The following is a 17,169-nucleotide window of genomic DNA, read 5'->3' as shown; positions in this document are numbered from 1 at the left end:
TTTCATCACCTTTTATGACTCAGCTGTGAGAATCACACAGCATCCCTTCTGAACACTACTGGTCAAAGCAAGTAAAGTCCAGCTCAGATTCAAGGGGATTAAAATTAGATTTCAGCCGGGCACGGTGGCTCACACCTGTAATCCCAACACTTTGAGAGGCCGAGGCAGGCGGGTCACTTGAGGTCAGGAGTTCAAAACCAGCCTGACCAACATGGTGAAAACCCCGTCTCTACGAAAAATACAAAAAAAAAAAAAAAAAAGCCAGGCGTGGTGGCAGCCACCGGCAATCCCAGCTACTTGGGAGGCTGAGGCAGGAGAATTGCTTGAGTCTGGGAGGCAGAGGTTGCAGTGAGCCAAGATCGTGCCATTGCACTCCAGCCTGGGTGACAGAGCGAGGCTCCAAGGCTCTGTCTCAAAAAAAAAGAAAGAAAAAAGAAATTAGATTTCATCTTTTCGTAGGAGAATGACAAGTTTGCATCGTAGCAAAGCAATTGGGATGAGAGATATTGTTGCAGCCTTCTTTAGAAAATACAACCTGCCACATGTCTCACAGCAAGAACTGTGCTGCCCTGCTCAGGGCCTGCTGAGACTTGTTCCTAGTTTTTGGAATAGATGCAATGAGGGCAGGCAGTAGCAGACCTTGAAGCGATCTTGGAGGTGTCTGCTTCAGAGGAGGACTGTGTAGAGTCTCTAGGCAGTGGGAAGCTGTTCTCTTCAACTAATGGGGTGCAGGATACTTCTAACCTGGAGGGTTCAGGGAATCTAGGGGTTCAAGGTTGTCAAGCATGTCTACCCAGATGCCTGCCTGCACCCCAGTAGTTCTAGGGACCGTTTCCTTCCTCTAGGGCTTTGTCTTTTACATCAGAGGACTGCCTGGACTGTGCCTTCAGTCAGCTTTGTAGTTCTGTTACTCTTGCAATGAACCCCTGAGTGTCATTTTTTAGAACAGTCTGCCCCCAGTTGCAGGAAATGGAGTTTTTTTTTTTTTTTTTTTTTGAGACGGAATCTGGCTCTCTGTCACCCAGGCTGCAGTGCAGTGGCATGATCTCGGCTCACTGCAACCTCTGCCACCTGGGTTCAAGAGATTCTCCTGTCTCAGCCTCCTAAATAGCTGGGAGTACAGGCGTGCACCACTATGCCCAGCTAATTTTTGTATTTTTAGTAGAGACGGGGTTTCACCATGTGGGCCAGGCTGGTTTTGAACTCCCCATCTCAAGTGATCCACCCGCCTCAGCCCCCCAAAGTGCTGGTATTACAGGCGTGAGCCACCATACCTGGCTAAGGAAATGGAGATCACTTTAGATCCTTCCAAGGAGGCCTTCTGGCTTTCACTGCTATGCTGTGAATGGATAGTTGGATGATATAAACCTGTCTTTCTTTTTTCCCAATTCTTCTAAGGCAGTTAACAAGAACAAGACAACTCTTCAATTCCTGTGACTATCACAACCCCACATCCTTCAGGAGGATGAGCACTACTGCATAAGCTAAGCTTCTCTTTCACCTTTACCTCATCCAAGTACACCATGGGTCAAGTGTAGGTATGGAATCTTCGAAGTGCCAGGGTTTGTCACCACCTTACTCACCACCACCAGTGGGGTTTTTGTTGCCACCATACCATTGAGAATATACTTTCTATAGTCACTTCCAGTACCCGTTACCTTAATTTGACTTCCTCCAAAATCAAACCTTGTGACAAAGCTTTGGATACAAGAGTCTATCTTGGAGAGGATCCCAGGTAGAGCAAGTGAGTGAGTGTGGAAAGTGAGAGAGGTGAAACAGAAAACTGAATTGATGAATGGATTATTACTGTGGGCAATTTGGGCTCTTTCCCATTTGGGACCTCTGAGGAACCACACAGAATGCCTTATAATAGTCCCACCAAGGTATGGGATGGTTGGATATTAATCCACTGATCCTCATCCTTCATGGGTTGAGGGGTGTTCTGTCCCCAGCAATTCTAGGATGCCTTGTGAAGGTTGGGCAAGCTTTTGTTGTACTGGAAGAAATCCTCAGAGAAGCAGAATGAGGCAGGTGTTTGAGTGGGCAAGCCGTCAGCATGCTTAGGATTCCTAAGTTCACTGCAGCTGCAGGTCAGGTCAGCTCAGTTCAGGGGACATGGGGAAGGGCATCAAGACAGTCTGCTACCTACTCTTCAGTAATTCATATGGAAAAATCAGGAGGCAGTGCCTGTTAAACATCGTGGACTGAACACATGTGTTTATCACAGCTCCATCCTGAAGCCTCTCTGAAATGACTGAAAAGGAATAAAAAACAATCTTATAAAAACTGGAAGGATAAAGAGAACAGAAGAGGCAACAACAGACAAGAACTAGCAACAAAATGCTGGAAGATGGAAGGCAGATGGGTGAGCGGTAACAAAGTTAGCAGAGCAACAAGAAAGTTTGCTTTGCTGTGAAAAATATCAGAAAACAAAAGCAATATAGGGTGTTTGTAGCAGAAGCTGCCCCTGCTCTACCTATGTCATCTGGGATCCCTCTGCCATCTCTTTGTAGACCAGCTGGATTCCAGTGTGCATTCTTTCACAGAAGCCAGCATTCTGCTGGAAGGTGCAAGAGAGCCAGAAGCGCCTGAGAATTTGTGTCCCTTCCCTCCCGGCACAGCCCTTAACCAATGACTGATGAGGGTGGGGACAGATATACTCCAGCTCTTTTGCCGTCTCACTGGGATGACTTTGAGGTGTGATCTATGATGTTCCCCCAAGCCCTCTGTGGGAATGAATCAAAATTGCCTTCCAATTGGGACTTGACTTGATGTTGTACCCTTACGTGGCCTCTTTCTACTCCTACTTTCTCACTTCTCTCTTTTCCCTGGGAATATTTCCTAAGAAATCACTTTCATGTGCATTTTCCTCTAGTGCAGCACTGCTTGAAGATAATTCTGTTTCAGTGATGTAGGAGTGTGTGTGTGTGTGTGTGTGTGTGTGTGTGTGTGCGTGCACGTGCATGCACTGGGTTATCATTTAACATGAATTTCTTATCGTGAAGCCAGTTTGAAAGCCACTCTTCTATACCACATTAAACTGCCTGTTTGTTCACTGAGCTGGAAGTTTTCCTTGATGCCCCAAAGTAAGAACTGTAGATCACATTCCAAATCTTACTGCTTAGTTGAGCACAGTGACTTAAAACATATTAAATAAAAATGTAGGCTGGGCACAGTGGCTCACACCTGTGATCCCAGCACTTTGAAAGGCTGAGGCGGGTGGATCACTTGAGGTTAAGAGTTCGAGACCAGGATGGCCAATATGGCGAAACCCTGCCTCTACTAAAAAAAAAATACAAAACAATTAGTCAGGTATGGTGGCATGCAACTGTAGTCCCAGCTACTCAGGAGGCTGAGGCAGGAAAATCGCTTAAACCTCGGAGGCAGGGGTAGCAGTGAGCTGAGATTGCACCACTGCACTCCAGCCTGTGTGACAGAGCGAGACTTTGTCTCAAAATAAACAAACAAACAAACAAGTATTAGTTATGGCTCTAAAGAACGAGGTCAACTTTGACACAATTGGCTGGTCTGGTCTTTGACTTCTTGGGCAGCCAACCATGCTAAAAAGCTTTCAAAGTCCAGGCATCCCTTTAAGGTTGATAAATGTGGCATAAAGGTTGTGATAGTTTGTTGGGAACAGACCCCCCAAAATCTGGCCATGAACTGGCCCCAAAACTGGCCATAAACAAAATCTCTGCAGCACTGTGACATGTTCGTGATGGCCATGATGCCCACGCTGGAAGGTTGTGGGTTTACGGGAATGAGGGCAAGGAACACCTGGCCCACCCAGGGTGGAAAACTGCTTAAAGTCATTCTTAAACCACAAACAATAGCATGAGCATTCTGCGCCTTAAGGACATGCTCCTGCTGCAGATAACTAGCCAGAGTCCACCCCTTTATTTTGGCCCATCTTGTTTCCTGTAAGGAATACTTTTAGTTAATCTCTAATCTATAGAAACAATGCTTTTCACTGGCTTGCTGTCAATAAATACGTGGGTAAATCTCTGTTCAAGGCTCTCAGCTCTGAAGGCTGTGAGACCTCTGATTTCCCACTCCACACCTCCACATTTCTGTGTGTGTGTCTTTAATTCCTCTAGCACCACTGGGTTAGGGTCTCCCTGACCGAGCTGGTCTCAGCAATAGTTGATCGTTAATGTTTTTGCAGGCTGGCAGAAACAAGAAGGTCAAGTTTGCCTTGTAGCAGAGCCAGAAAGTGTGCCTGATCACAGGGCAGGACAGTCACCCGAGGACTCTGGCCCTTGGCTTGGCTTGGCTTGGATGGAGAGAGGTGAGGTGTACAGAATTGCTTTGCATTTGCCCCCAAAGACAAGGTAGTTAAGAGAAGATAACACACCACATATTCACTAATAACCAGTGAGACCTAGCAAAGAGGTCACATAAATTTCTGTCAGATTTGTGGGAATCCCAGGGCAGGCCTCACTGCCAGAATCGGTCGGGGGACATGAGTGGAGGGCTGAGAACATCATTTCTATAAGTACAGTGGAGATGAAATCTGGAAGACATTGCAAAGGAAGGGGCAGGAGACTCATCTTCCCAGGAAAGCCGTGGGATCGTTGGCATTACGTGTGTCTGTTGATAATCCTTATTTGTCAGTACATGACGTAACACTGTCTACATGTTTAGAAAAGAGCAAAAATATGTTGAAAAATCTGATGGAATGATTGAGACACAAGGAAGAAGATCTAAACTCATCAAATTTAGGATGGAGATGACTGTGAGTTAAGAATTTATAGGGGGCTGGGCGTAGTAGGTTATGCTTGGAATCCCAGCACTTTAGGAGGCTGAGGTGGGAGAATCACTTGAGGCTAGGAGTTTGAGACCAGCCTGGGCAACGTAGTGAGACCCTTTCTCTTAAAAAAAAAAAAATTAGCTGAGCTTGGTGGTGCACACTCGTAGTACCAGCTACTCAGCGGGCTAAGGAGGCAGGATGACTTGAGTCCAGGAGTTGGAGGCCGTAGTGAGCTATGATTGTGCCACTGCGCTCCAGCCTGGGTGACAGAGTGAGACCCTATGTCTGAAAAAATAATAATAATTTTTAGAGTCTAATATTGTCCCGAAGAAGAGCCTGACTTTCTGATGGACATAGATATTCTGGACTCCCTGAAGGTGTGGTGGAGCGTGGGGAGTAGGTGCTCATCAGCACCACCAGGGTCTCTGTTAAGCAGAATACTGTGTATGGGTATCAATCCCTGCAGGGGAATTCTGTGTACTTATTAATCCCAGGGGAGAACTCCAAACACTCACCAACGTCTACTACTACTAAGGTTCCTAGATCTAGCAGTTTTCTAGATCTAGCAGGAGGTTTTGCCCAAACCCAGCTGCCAGTGTTGGTGAGACACGGCACTTGGGCAGCATGTCAGGCAAAGCAACTTACTACTCCCAGACAGGCAGCAAGGGCCAACAGAAGTCTAGGATCCATGATGTGCTGGCCCCCAAGGCCCAGGGAGGCTGCCCACAGTAGATGCTGACTTATCTGTATGTGCCCTACTTTGCACCTGATATAGTTTGGATATTTGTCCCCTCCAAATCTCATGTTGAAATGTGATCCCCAGTGTTGGAGGTGGGGCCTAGTGGGAGGTGTTAGGGTCATGGGGGCAGAGCTCCCATGAATGGCTTCGTGTCCTCCCCATGGTAATGAGTGAGTTCTCACGCTGTTAGTTCACATGAGATCTGGTTGTTTAAAAGAACCTGGCGCCTTCTCCTTTCTCTCTTGCTCCTCTTATGTCATGTGACATGCTGGCTCCCCTTTTGCCTTCTATGAGTGGAAGCTTCCTGAGGACCTCACCAGAAGCTGAGAAGATGCAGGTGCCATGCTTCTTGCACAGCCTGCAAAACCATAAAACAAATGAACCACTTTTCTGTATAAATTACCCAGATATTCCTTTATAGCAACACAAACTGGACTAATATAGCACCACAGCTGAGGCACCCTGAAAGCATTCTGCTCTGGTTTTATACCTCAGAGGCCACTTGGGTTGCTGAGCCAAGCAGTGCAGGCTCTTCTAGGAATGACAGAGACGAAGCCTGGAGTATTCTGGGCATTTCCTCCTCATCTCAGCACGTTGCCTTCTCCATACATTCTGCCCAAGAATTGCAAGCAAGAGAGAGTCAGCCAAGGCTGTTTGGGGACTTGTCCTCCTGTCTGGTTGAAGGATCCTTCAGCACCAGCTGCCTCTCTCTCCTGGCTCCATGTTCAGTCTGCTACTTTCTGATTATTACTCCAGGTTGGAGGGATGGCTCATGGACAACCCTTTTCTCATCACTGGGAGGGCATGTTCCCCATTGAAACTTAATCCACTGAGTTGAGACTCAGTCAGTATCATGTGCGTTTAGGTTGTGGGAGCCAGTTTTCAGCACCAAACTCTCTCCAAGGTGTGATATTCAAACTCCTGGCTGAAATAACACATATAATGGCTTAGCACTGTGCCCAACAGACTCTAGGTGTTTGGTGAGCAACGGTTGTTATTAACTCTAGATGCCAAAGCCTGTTGAAATATGTGTAATTGAGAAATCAGTAAGAATGAAATCCAATTTTAAAACTTTCAGGCCAGGCGCGGTGGCTCACACCTGTAATTCCAGCACTTTGGGAGGCCAAGACAGGTGGATCACATGAGGTCAGGAGTTCAAGACCAGCCTGACCAACATGGTGAAACCTCCATCTCTACTAAAAATACAAAAATTAGCCAGGCATGGTGGCACATGCATGTAATTCCAGCTACTCAGAAGGCTGAGACAGGAGAATTGTTTGAACCTGGGAGGCGGAGGTTGCAGTGTGCTGAGATCACGCCACTGCACTCCAGTCTGGGCGACAAAGCAAGACTGTCTCAAAAAAACAAAACAAAACAAAAAATTTCCAATAGTTTGTGCTTCTATAACATGTCATTAACAGCCCACATGGGAATTTGAGAAATATTGTTATTCGCATCCGAGAGGGATGTAACTGGAAGCTGTGAAGATTAACATCTGAGGGCACAGAGAACAAGCTCAACTTTACTGTTATGTAGCCCTCCTCCTAGATCCTGTGTCCCATTGGAGGTGCCCCGAAATCTTTTTTTTCTCTAGTCTGTGATCCACCCACCATTTAGGTCTTTATGTGTCCATTTTAAATAAAAATTGCATTCCCACTATGTAATTTCCCCATTGAAAAGCTGGGGCACACAAAGCCCTGTTGATCTCATCAAATCCTGATTAGTGGCCCTGCTTCTTGCAACTCATGGAAGAAGACATTTAAAATGAAGTCCTCGTTTATACATATATATATATTTTTTACATTGTTCCTGCTTTCCAATCAGTTTAGGTATAGGATTTTATTGATTTGAGTGGGCATTTATTTGGATGTTAGTAATTAGAGGATTCCACAAAACGGGAGAATACCCAGAAACATACTCATCCTAGACTCTTAACTGTCCTTGCCCTCCCATCCAAGCTTCTCAGATTGACTCCTTCTAATGTGTCAAGATTAAACCAAAACCTTACCTACTGAGAACAAAAATAGTTATTAAGGAGCAGAAACACATCTTTAAACAAGTTCTGAAGATTACCTTCATTGGGCTTAGTTTACACCCCAGGGTAAAAGTAGGGTCTGATCTTTGTTCCCACCTGAAATATTCATCCATGGCTACATGAACGAAGCGGGTGGCAAGACCAGTTCTGTTGTTTAGATAAGGGTTTCCAAAATAATTGTACTGTTTAAATAACACAGCTTTATGGTCACAGGAAGTCATTCTTAAATTTAAATTTATATATAAATTCCTTTTGCGGAGAGGCTCATTTAAGACAATAAGAGAACTTTAGATAAAGTTAGGTAGAGGAAAGAGAAATAGAAATACAAGTATAAGAAGAAAAATGAAGAAAAGCAAGACCTTAATGATTTGTATAATTGGACAATGGTAGGGAACAGAGTGCTATGATATTTACATTCCATTGACTATTCTAAAAATGCTGTTAGAATTTTGTTTTAAAGTCAATATTTATTTTTTATTTATTTCATTTTTTGAGTCAGAGTCTCACTCTGTCATCTAGGCTGGAGTGGTGCTTGGATTACAGGCATGAGCCACCATGCCCGGCCTAAAGTCAATATTTAGAAGATACTGCAAATTATACCCTTAACAACTATTTAATCTTACAGAACTTGTCGTTATCAATCTAGCAATGTGTGTCTGTGAGACAGAGGAGGGTGGGGAGGGGACACATAGGTTTCTAAAACTCTTTTGGAGGTACCTGAGCCAAAAAAATGTTTGGCAACAGCCATTGTGGGATTTGGAGGCTTAAGTGGCAGAATCTGTCCTCACTTCCCTAAACCTGCGTCCTGCAGTACAGTAGCCACTAGACATATGTGACTGTTGAGTGCCTGGGACACGGTTAGTCTAAAGGAGATGTGCAGTAAGTATAAAATGTATACCAGGTTTCAAAAACTTCGCATTGGCTGGGCGTGGTGGCTCACGCCTGTAATCCCAGCACTTTGGGAGGCCAAGGCGGGCGGATCATGAGGCCGGGAGTTCAAGACCAGCCTGGGCAACATGGCAAAACCCCACCTCTACTAAAAATACAGAAATTAGCTGGGCGTGGTGGCAGGCGCCTGTAACCCCAGCTGCTCGGGAGGCTGAGGCAGGAGAATCGCTTGAACCTGGGAGGCGGAGGTTGCAGTGAGCCGAGATCACACCACTGTACTCCAGCCTGGGTGACAAGAGCAAAAATGTTTTAAAACAAACAAACAAACAAACAAACAAACAAACAAACAAAAACTTTGCATTAAAGGAAAAAGAATGTAAAATATCTCAAATAGTTTTTATATTGGTTACATATTAAATTATAGTATTTTGGACATATCGAGTTAAATAAAACATATTATCAAAATTAATGTCACCTGTTTCTTTTGTATGTGGCTCCTAGAAAATTTTAAAGTACATATCCATATGTGGTTGCATTTTTGATTTCATGTGATATTTCTATTGAACAGACCTCAGAAATCCCTGTAGCTCTTCAAGATTTTTGCAATATCTGCTATTACTGATGGCAATATTATGAAATCATTATTTTTCACTTTATATTGACTGACATTTTAAAGTTATTTTAAAAGGAAGCTATAGATCATGAGTTTAATATATTAGCTCAAATTGTTAATACACAGTAAATATATAACTCTTGAAATTTAAAAAAGTCTCTCCCTCAGCATACCTCTGAAACCATGTTATGTTGCAGCAATAACAGGGCAACTATACACTGGGAAACGTTGCCCTGAACTGAGGAAGAGGGATTTAAAGGGAATTTCCTTGGGTGGTGGAAGCTCTTGGCCCACTCTGGCCACCAGAGGACTGGCCACCAAGAGCCATGGCCTTGGGAGCAGCTGTGAGACAGTAGAATCTGAACTTCAGAGGAGGGATGAAATTGCCTGCCTTAGGGAGACTCTAAGACAATTCTAAGAAACATTGGCATAGACAACAAGCATCTCAGTGGCAATCAGATGGACTGAATAATAAAGATCGTTCTCTGTTTTCCATACATCCCAAAAGCAGCGCCCCAACTCCCCAAAGGAAAGATTGCCCCACCCTGACATATAGGGTTTGAAGTCAGGTTAAATTTGATTTAGAAAAATAATATGAGTCTTACCCCCAGGATTGTGCAATAAAATTCAGACCCCTTAAACATGTCTGCAACATGGGTGCCATGATCCCCATATAGATATCAATGAAGCTCAGATGTCCTAAGTGACTTCCCCAATGTCATTATAGTTAACAAATGACAGCCAGCTGGCTCCAAACCTGGAAGCCTTGTTATACCCATTTTACAGTAGGGCACCATGGACACAACAGAGATATGGCCCTGCCCTCCACACCTGTCTGTTCACTTACTTCATGTCAGTGAAACTTGGGAGGTGTGGTGCCAATCTAATTGGGACCCCAAGGCAAAAGGCCTTGGTAAATATATCTAAGTAATAATATTATGATGATCATAGCAAAATAATCATTCCTTGTTCTTCTCTTTCCTCAAAATTGACTTTAATACAAAACAAGAGCAAGCCTTTCATCTAAGGAGCATAAAAAGGCTAAAGGGAGTTTGTGTGGCTGCACCTGTCCACTTACTTAGTGTCAGTGAAACATGGGAGGTGTGGTGCCAATCTAATTGGGACCCCAAGTATTTTCCGCTATTATGTATTAGGAAAACACCAGAAAATATTTTCACTGCAAACATAAATCCATCTAAGGCTATGTTCAGCATCCTTCTGTTCGCCACAAATACATTTCTTATTTGTTTAAATTTAATATTTATAGAGACAGGGTGTCACTATGTTGCTCAGGCTGGTATCAAATTGCTGGTTTCAAGGGATCCTCCCAACTCAGCCTCTCAAAGTTCTGGGACTACAGGTGTGAGCCATCACGCTCAGCCATTTATTTTAGTTTAATATTTTCCTCTGACCACAAAGATGTGATCATTTGGCAGCTGTGGTGACAAGAGCCCAGGCCGAAATCTGACAGACCTGACTTACAAATTCTAGCTCTGCCCTTTACTGTGTGACTTTGGGGAAATATGTCACCTCTCTGGGCTGCAATTTCCTCATTTGTAAAAAGGGAAAAGTTGTTTTAAAATTTAGAAATAATGTCTGCAAAAGGCCTTGGTAAATATATCTAAGTAATAATATTATGATGATCATAGCAAATAATCATTCCTTGTTCTTCTCTTTCCTCAAGATCAACTTTAATACAAAACAAGAGCAAGCCTTTCATCTAAGGAGTATAAAAAAGCTAAATGGAGTTTGTGTGGCTGCACCTGTCTGTTCACTTACTTAATGTCACCATTTTCCTAGAATCAATATGATTATTCACCTGTGGACATAGTTTCCTAGCAACACACATCTTGAACCAATTCAGGTAAATTTCCTCTATCTCTTATAGTCACCTGGCTTCTACATCAAGTGGCTCTTCGCAGGCCTCCATGAATATTAGTATTATGACTGCTTAAGGGAAATGAGCAAATATTAAGCTTACACACCACCTTTCTCTTGGGATTTTATGATACGAAGCAAAGAGCCATCAGCTGAGGCTGCCACAGTCTCTTTGAAGGCTGTTGGGTGGTCACAAAGCCTTGAAAACAGAGCAGAACAGATTTATCTTCAGGGTTTCCTGATCGTGAGGGAAAGGAGTAGTCCTTATTCAACAATCATTGTTAATGATCAGGAGATAGACCCAGGAAATAATCTGATTGTCCTACACAAGGGTCTAACCTGGTCTTCCCACTGAGAGCAGGCTGGCAAGCACCTTTAAGGCAAACGACAGTCAAGTTATTGCCAAACCTCTTAGCAAATAATGTATGATTTTTCCATGTTTTAAGTGTAAATATTATTTATTTTAAATTCCCTTTATCCTTCCAAGACTGATTAAAAGAAAAAGTTTTGTTGTTTGAATCCCTACAGGCAGGACATTCACTTTGATATTTATTCAGTGGGTTTTTGTGGTTGCTAATCATATGTTCAACAATGATGTACCACTTTTAATTAGAAAAGTAATGACAATTGGCCAGGCGTGGTGGCTCACACCTGTAATCCCAGCACTTTGTGAGGCTGAGGCAGGCGGATCACCTGAGGTTAGGAGTTCAAGACCAGCCTGGCCAATATGGTGAAACCCTGTCTCTACTAAAAATACAAAAATTAGCCGGCATGGTGGCGGGCGCCTGTAATCCCAGCTACTCGGGAGGCTGAGACAGGAGAAGTGCTTGAACCGGGAAGCAGAGGTTGCAGTGAGCCTAGCTGGCATCATTGCACTCCAGCCTGGGCAACAAGAGCAAAACTCTACCTCAAGAAAACAAAAAAGGGCTGGGCACGGTGGCTCAAGCCTGTAATCCTAGCACTTTGGGAGGCTAAGGTGGGTGGATCGCCTGAGCTCAATAGTTCAAGACCAGCCTGGGCAACACAGTGAAACCTCATCTCGACTAAAATACAAAAAATTAGCTGGACATGGCGGCATGCACCTGTAGTCTCAGCTACTTGGGAGGCTGAGGCAGGAGAATTGCTTGAACCTGGGAGGCGGAGGTTGTAATGAGCCAAGATTGCACCACTGCACTCCAGCCTGGGTGACAGAGCAAGACTCCGTCAAAAAAAAAAAAAAAAAAAGGAAAATAAAAATTAGCGGGACCTGGGGGTGCACACCTGTAATCCCAGCTACTCAAGAGGCTGAGGCAGGAGAATTGCTTGAACCCGGGAGGCAGAGGTTGCAGTGAACTAAAATCGCACCACCGTACTCTGCCTGGGTGACAGAGCAAGACTCCATCTCAAAAACAAAACAAAACAATTTGACATTGGTACAATCCATAGAATGTATTCATATTTTACCAGTATAGGCTCATTTGTGTGATGTGTGTGTGTGTGTGTGTGTGTGTATAGTTCTATGCAATTTTATTACATGTGTAGCCTTGCAAAACTACTCCCTTAATCAAGATACTCAAACTGGACCATCACCATGAGTCTCCCACTTGCCATTATTTTATAGCCACATCTCTTCCCTTTTCGTCGTTAACTTTTTTTGAACTTACATCTTTCTTTCTTTCTTTCTTTTTCCTTCTTTCTTTCTTTCTTTCTTTCTTTCTTTCTTTCTTTCTTTCTTTCTTTCTTTCTCTTTCTTTCTTTCTCTCTCTCTCTCTCTTTCTTTCGTTCTTTCTTTCTTTTTGTTTTGTTTTGTTTTTTTATAAAGACAAGGGTCTGGCTAGGCACCGGGGCTCACACCTGTAATCCTGGCACTTTGGGAGGCCGAGGCAGATGGATTGTTTGAGGTCAGGAGTTCAAGACCAGCCTGGCCAACATGGCGAAACTGTCTCTACTAAAAATACAAAAATTAGCCAGGCAGTAAGGCTCAGCGGGAGGCTGAGACAGGAGAATTGCTTCAGCCTGGGAGGTGGAGATTGCCCTGATTGCCCCGGGAGCCGAGATTGCGCCACTGCACTCCAGCCTGGGCAATAGAGTGAGACCCCGTCAACAAACAAACAGACAAACGACAAAGTCTCACTCTGTTGCCCAGGTTGGAATGCAGTAGCATGATCAGGGCTCACTGCAGCCTCAACCCTCTGAACTCAAGCAATCCTTCCACCTTAGCCTCCCAAGTAGCTGGGACTACAGACATGTGCCACCACATCTGGCTACTTTTTCCATTTTTGGTAGAGATGGGGGTCTCATTATGTTGCCCAGGTTGGTCTCAAACTCCAGGGATGAAGTGATCCTCCCACATTGGCCTCCCAAAGTGCTGGGATTACAGGCCTGAGCCACTGCCCCCAGCCTGCGAGTATTTTTAAATTAACTGAAACACACACTTTATCATATAACCCAACAGTCTCACTCATGGCTATTTATCCAGGATAAATGAAAGCATAGCTTCACACTAAGACTTGAATGTGAAAGTTTTTAGAAGTTTTATTCATAATTACCCAAAACTGGAACAACCCAAATGCCCATCTAATAGGAAATGGGTAAACAAATTGTGATGCATCTATACAATGGAATACTATTCACAACAAAAGGGAATGAAGTACTCATACGTGCAACAACGTGAATGAATCTCAAATGTGTTAAAATGAGGAAAGCAAGGTGCAAAAGACCTCATGAGTGATTCCATTTATATGATACTTCTAAAAAGTCACAGCTACAGAAATCAGATCAGTGGTTGCCAGGCACCAGGGTTGGGAAGAAGATTAATTACAAAGGAGCGTCCTGAAGGAATATTGGGGACTGATGCTTATGTTCTCTATCTCAGTTGTTGTGGTTCTTACACAAGTATATACATTTGTCAAAAACTGATCAAAGTATACATCTAAATTTTACTATATGTAGATTTTACCTTAACCTGGATTTAAAAAATAAGTATGATAGACAAAGGTCCTTTTTGGTAGCTTACACAGCATTCTTGTGTTCAACAGTGCAAAGTGGGCATAACTGCAGTATAAAGTCAACATTTCATAGAGTTGCAGAACTACAAAGTCAATGAGTGGTCAGGCAAGGCAGGTCTGCTACACTAAGGTCAGGGCCCTAGTTGAGAAAAGCTGGGACCCTGAAACATGGGATAAGGACATCTGGGTGAAGGACCCCTGAAGACTGTGGCTCTGCAAACTCCCAAGCCCTTAGAGGCTGCAGAAGTGCCTCACCCCACAACAAGTTGAGACCTTTGCCCAGGAAGGAGGACACTGCAGAGGCCTCTTTTCTTCAATACAACAAGTGTCCCCTCAGAATACTACCTCTTCTCCTGGTGCCGGATGAATAAACAGGGCTAAACCCCAGCATACCACTTCCAAGGACATGCTGTGACTGATCATGGAAGAAAAAGATCACATCCCAAAACAGCTAGAAAAATTAGCCACCATGGACTGGCAGAAGCCAAGGGAAGAACTCCTGGGATTTCATGTTGAGGGTGTTACATCAAAGAGGCCAGAATATAAGACTGGATGAGCAAGACTTCATAGTCTTGGGACACTGTCTTAGGACACTGGATTTAACACCGTGTCTCTTAGGAGATAGGCAGATTCATGTCTGTGTGGTTCTTGGAAGCACGAAGAAAGTGATGACTCTACAGAAAGCATTCTCCAAGGAAGAGGCACTAAATAAGCAAGTAGGCAAAAATGACCTGGGCAGCCAGTGTTATCCAGCCTTTGTCATTAGTTGCCCCAGAATTAAGCTGCCACAGAATGAAGCTGCCACAGAAGCAGAGCTGGGCCCAACGGCATGAACTCCCATGATCTAGCTATGGCTGCCTCTGAACATCCAATCTTCCAGCAATAGATCCCAACGCTGACCCTCCTATATGGCGCTATCTCCTGAGGAGACCAAATTGCCACTTGGTGACAAGTTGACTACATTGGTTCCTTTTCCTCATTGAAGGGCCAGTGATTAATTCTTATTGGAATAGATAGCTATACTGGTAAAAGTCTGCATTTCTTGCCCATGCAGCCTTAGCCTGCTAAGCTCCCTATTTGGAAGCTTATGGAATATCTGATCCATAGGCACGGAATCCCACACAACATAACATCCAACAGGAGACGCACTTCACACTAAAGGAAGCCCATGTCCACAGGGCCAACTTGTTGTACCACAACCATCCAGAAGCAGCCAGCCTGAAAGAGCACTGCAATAACCTTCTTACTGCCCAACTTCAGTGCCAGCCCAGACACAATATTCTGTAAAAGCGGGTGTCATCCTCCAGGATGCAGCATATGCACTGAATCAAAGACCTGGGGAGGCCTGTCCTCACGCATGCAGCTGTGTCTCCAGTGAGAAGAATGCATGGACCCAGGAACCAAGGGGCAGGAGCAGGAGTGCCTTCCTTTCTACCATCTTCTCATCCCTTCTAATGACTCAAAGGGGACATTTCACTTCCTGGCTGCACAACTGTGGTCTCTGTAAGGTTAGAGCTCCCGGTCTTCAAAGTGGGTGCACTCTAGCCAGGGAGCAAATCCAGAGTTCCATTGAACACAAGGTTAAGGCAGCCTTCCAGGGCACCTTGGGCTCTTTGTCTCCAGAGATGAGCAAGTGAGAAGAGAAGTCACCATCCTGGCAGGAGTAATTTATCTTGATCAGCAAGCGAAGGTAAGAACATTTTTATACAATGGGCAGAGGCATGGTGTACATATGGAACTCAGGTGACCTACCTGGGTGCCTCTCAGTATTCCCATACCCACCTGTACTGTGAAGGGACCCCTTTGTATAGCAACTTTGGCCAGAGATTACTCACGACTCAGCCCCTGCAGTAATGTGGTCTGGAACACGTCACCAAGTAAGCATCCAAAACTTGCAGAGGTCATAGCCAAGGGTAAAGGGCATTAGAATACATAGTGGAGAAGAGAGGAAATGAGTGCCAGTTGCAACTCCAAAACTAACCAAGGAGATGGGGGTTGAGGTTCATCTGACCTCCCTCTTCTGAGCTTCTCCCCAGGAAGCAAAGCTCACAGTAACTGTGAAGGAGCAGCTCCCTGATCATGCATGGAAAAGTAGTTCACATGGGGTGAGCTGCAGAGTTGGTTCTGATTATGCTACTAAAATTAAAAGCAAAATTTAATGTTCCTCCACATTTTCATGCCAAGAACACTTAAATTATTAAAATTTGGGGAAAAAGTCCATTTACAGAAATATAATCATTTATACTTTAGCAAAGGCACTGTCCCACAAAGTGGGTGCATATGTAACACATCTGCTCAAGAACTTTCCAAAACATCCCCAAACAAACAGGTTTTAATCTATTTCTTCAGGTCTCATCAAGTTTTCCTATTTCTACAACTCCTGATTCTAAAACATACATATCAATTTTTCAACCCCAACCCTATAACATGTTAAAAAAATTTAAGTTTTCACCTATTGAAAAGGAAACTACTGTTATATAAAACACAAATAACTGGACAGTTTTGGAGGGGCTTGTGTCATTATATGTAAATGGTTTCAAGTATTTTAATTTCATCCACGATCAGACTTCATGCCAATAGAGAGTAAGGTCTGTGCCTTATATTTCGTGTATCCCTCTGGGCCCCAGGAACTCTGCCTGGGCTTAACAAGTTTCAGGCTGGGCACAGTGGCTCATGCCTGTAATCCTAGCACTTTGGGAGCTGAGATGGGTGGATCACCTGAGGTCAGGAGTTCAAGACCAGCCTTACCAACATGGTGAAACCCTGTCTCTACTAAAAATACAAAAAATGAGCTTGCTGTGATGGCAGGCACCTGTAGTCCCAGCTAGTCAGGAGGCTGAGGCAGGAGAAGGCTTGAACCCGGGAGGTAGAGTTTGCAGTGAGCCGAGATCACACCACCGCACTCCAACCTGGGTGACAGAGCAAGACTCTGTCTCAAAAAAAAAAAAAAAGTTCAGTAAACAACTAATTTATTTAATCTCTCTCCATCCTCTCCTTTCTTCTACCATGACACTAGGATAATAGCCATTATACCTCTTAAGGCCAATTCATTTTTTTTCTTTTTCTTTTTCTTTTTTTTTTTTGATTATTTAGTTTTTATTTCATAATCATAAACTCAACTCCGCAATCCAGCTAAGCATGGAAGGGAACAAGGAAAACATGGAACCCAAAGGCAACTGCAGTGAGAGCACAACGATTCTAGGATACTGTGAGCAAATGGGGTGGAGGGTGCTCTCCTGAGCTACAGAAGGAATGGTCTAGTGGTTAAGATAAAACCTA

Source organism: Macaca mulatta, chromosome 7 (assembly GCF_049350105.2).
Source record: "Macaca mulatta isolate MMU2019108-1 chromosome 7, T2T-MMU8v2.0, whole genome shotgun sequence".
NCBI classification, from domain to species: domain Eukaryota; kingdom Metazoa; phylum Chordata; class Mammalia; order Primates; family Cercopithecidae; genus Macaca; species Macaca mulatta.
The sequence above is the reverse complement of the archived record's forward strand: the minus strand, read 5'-3'. Positions refer to the sequence as shown.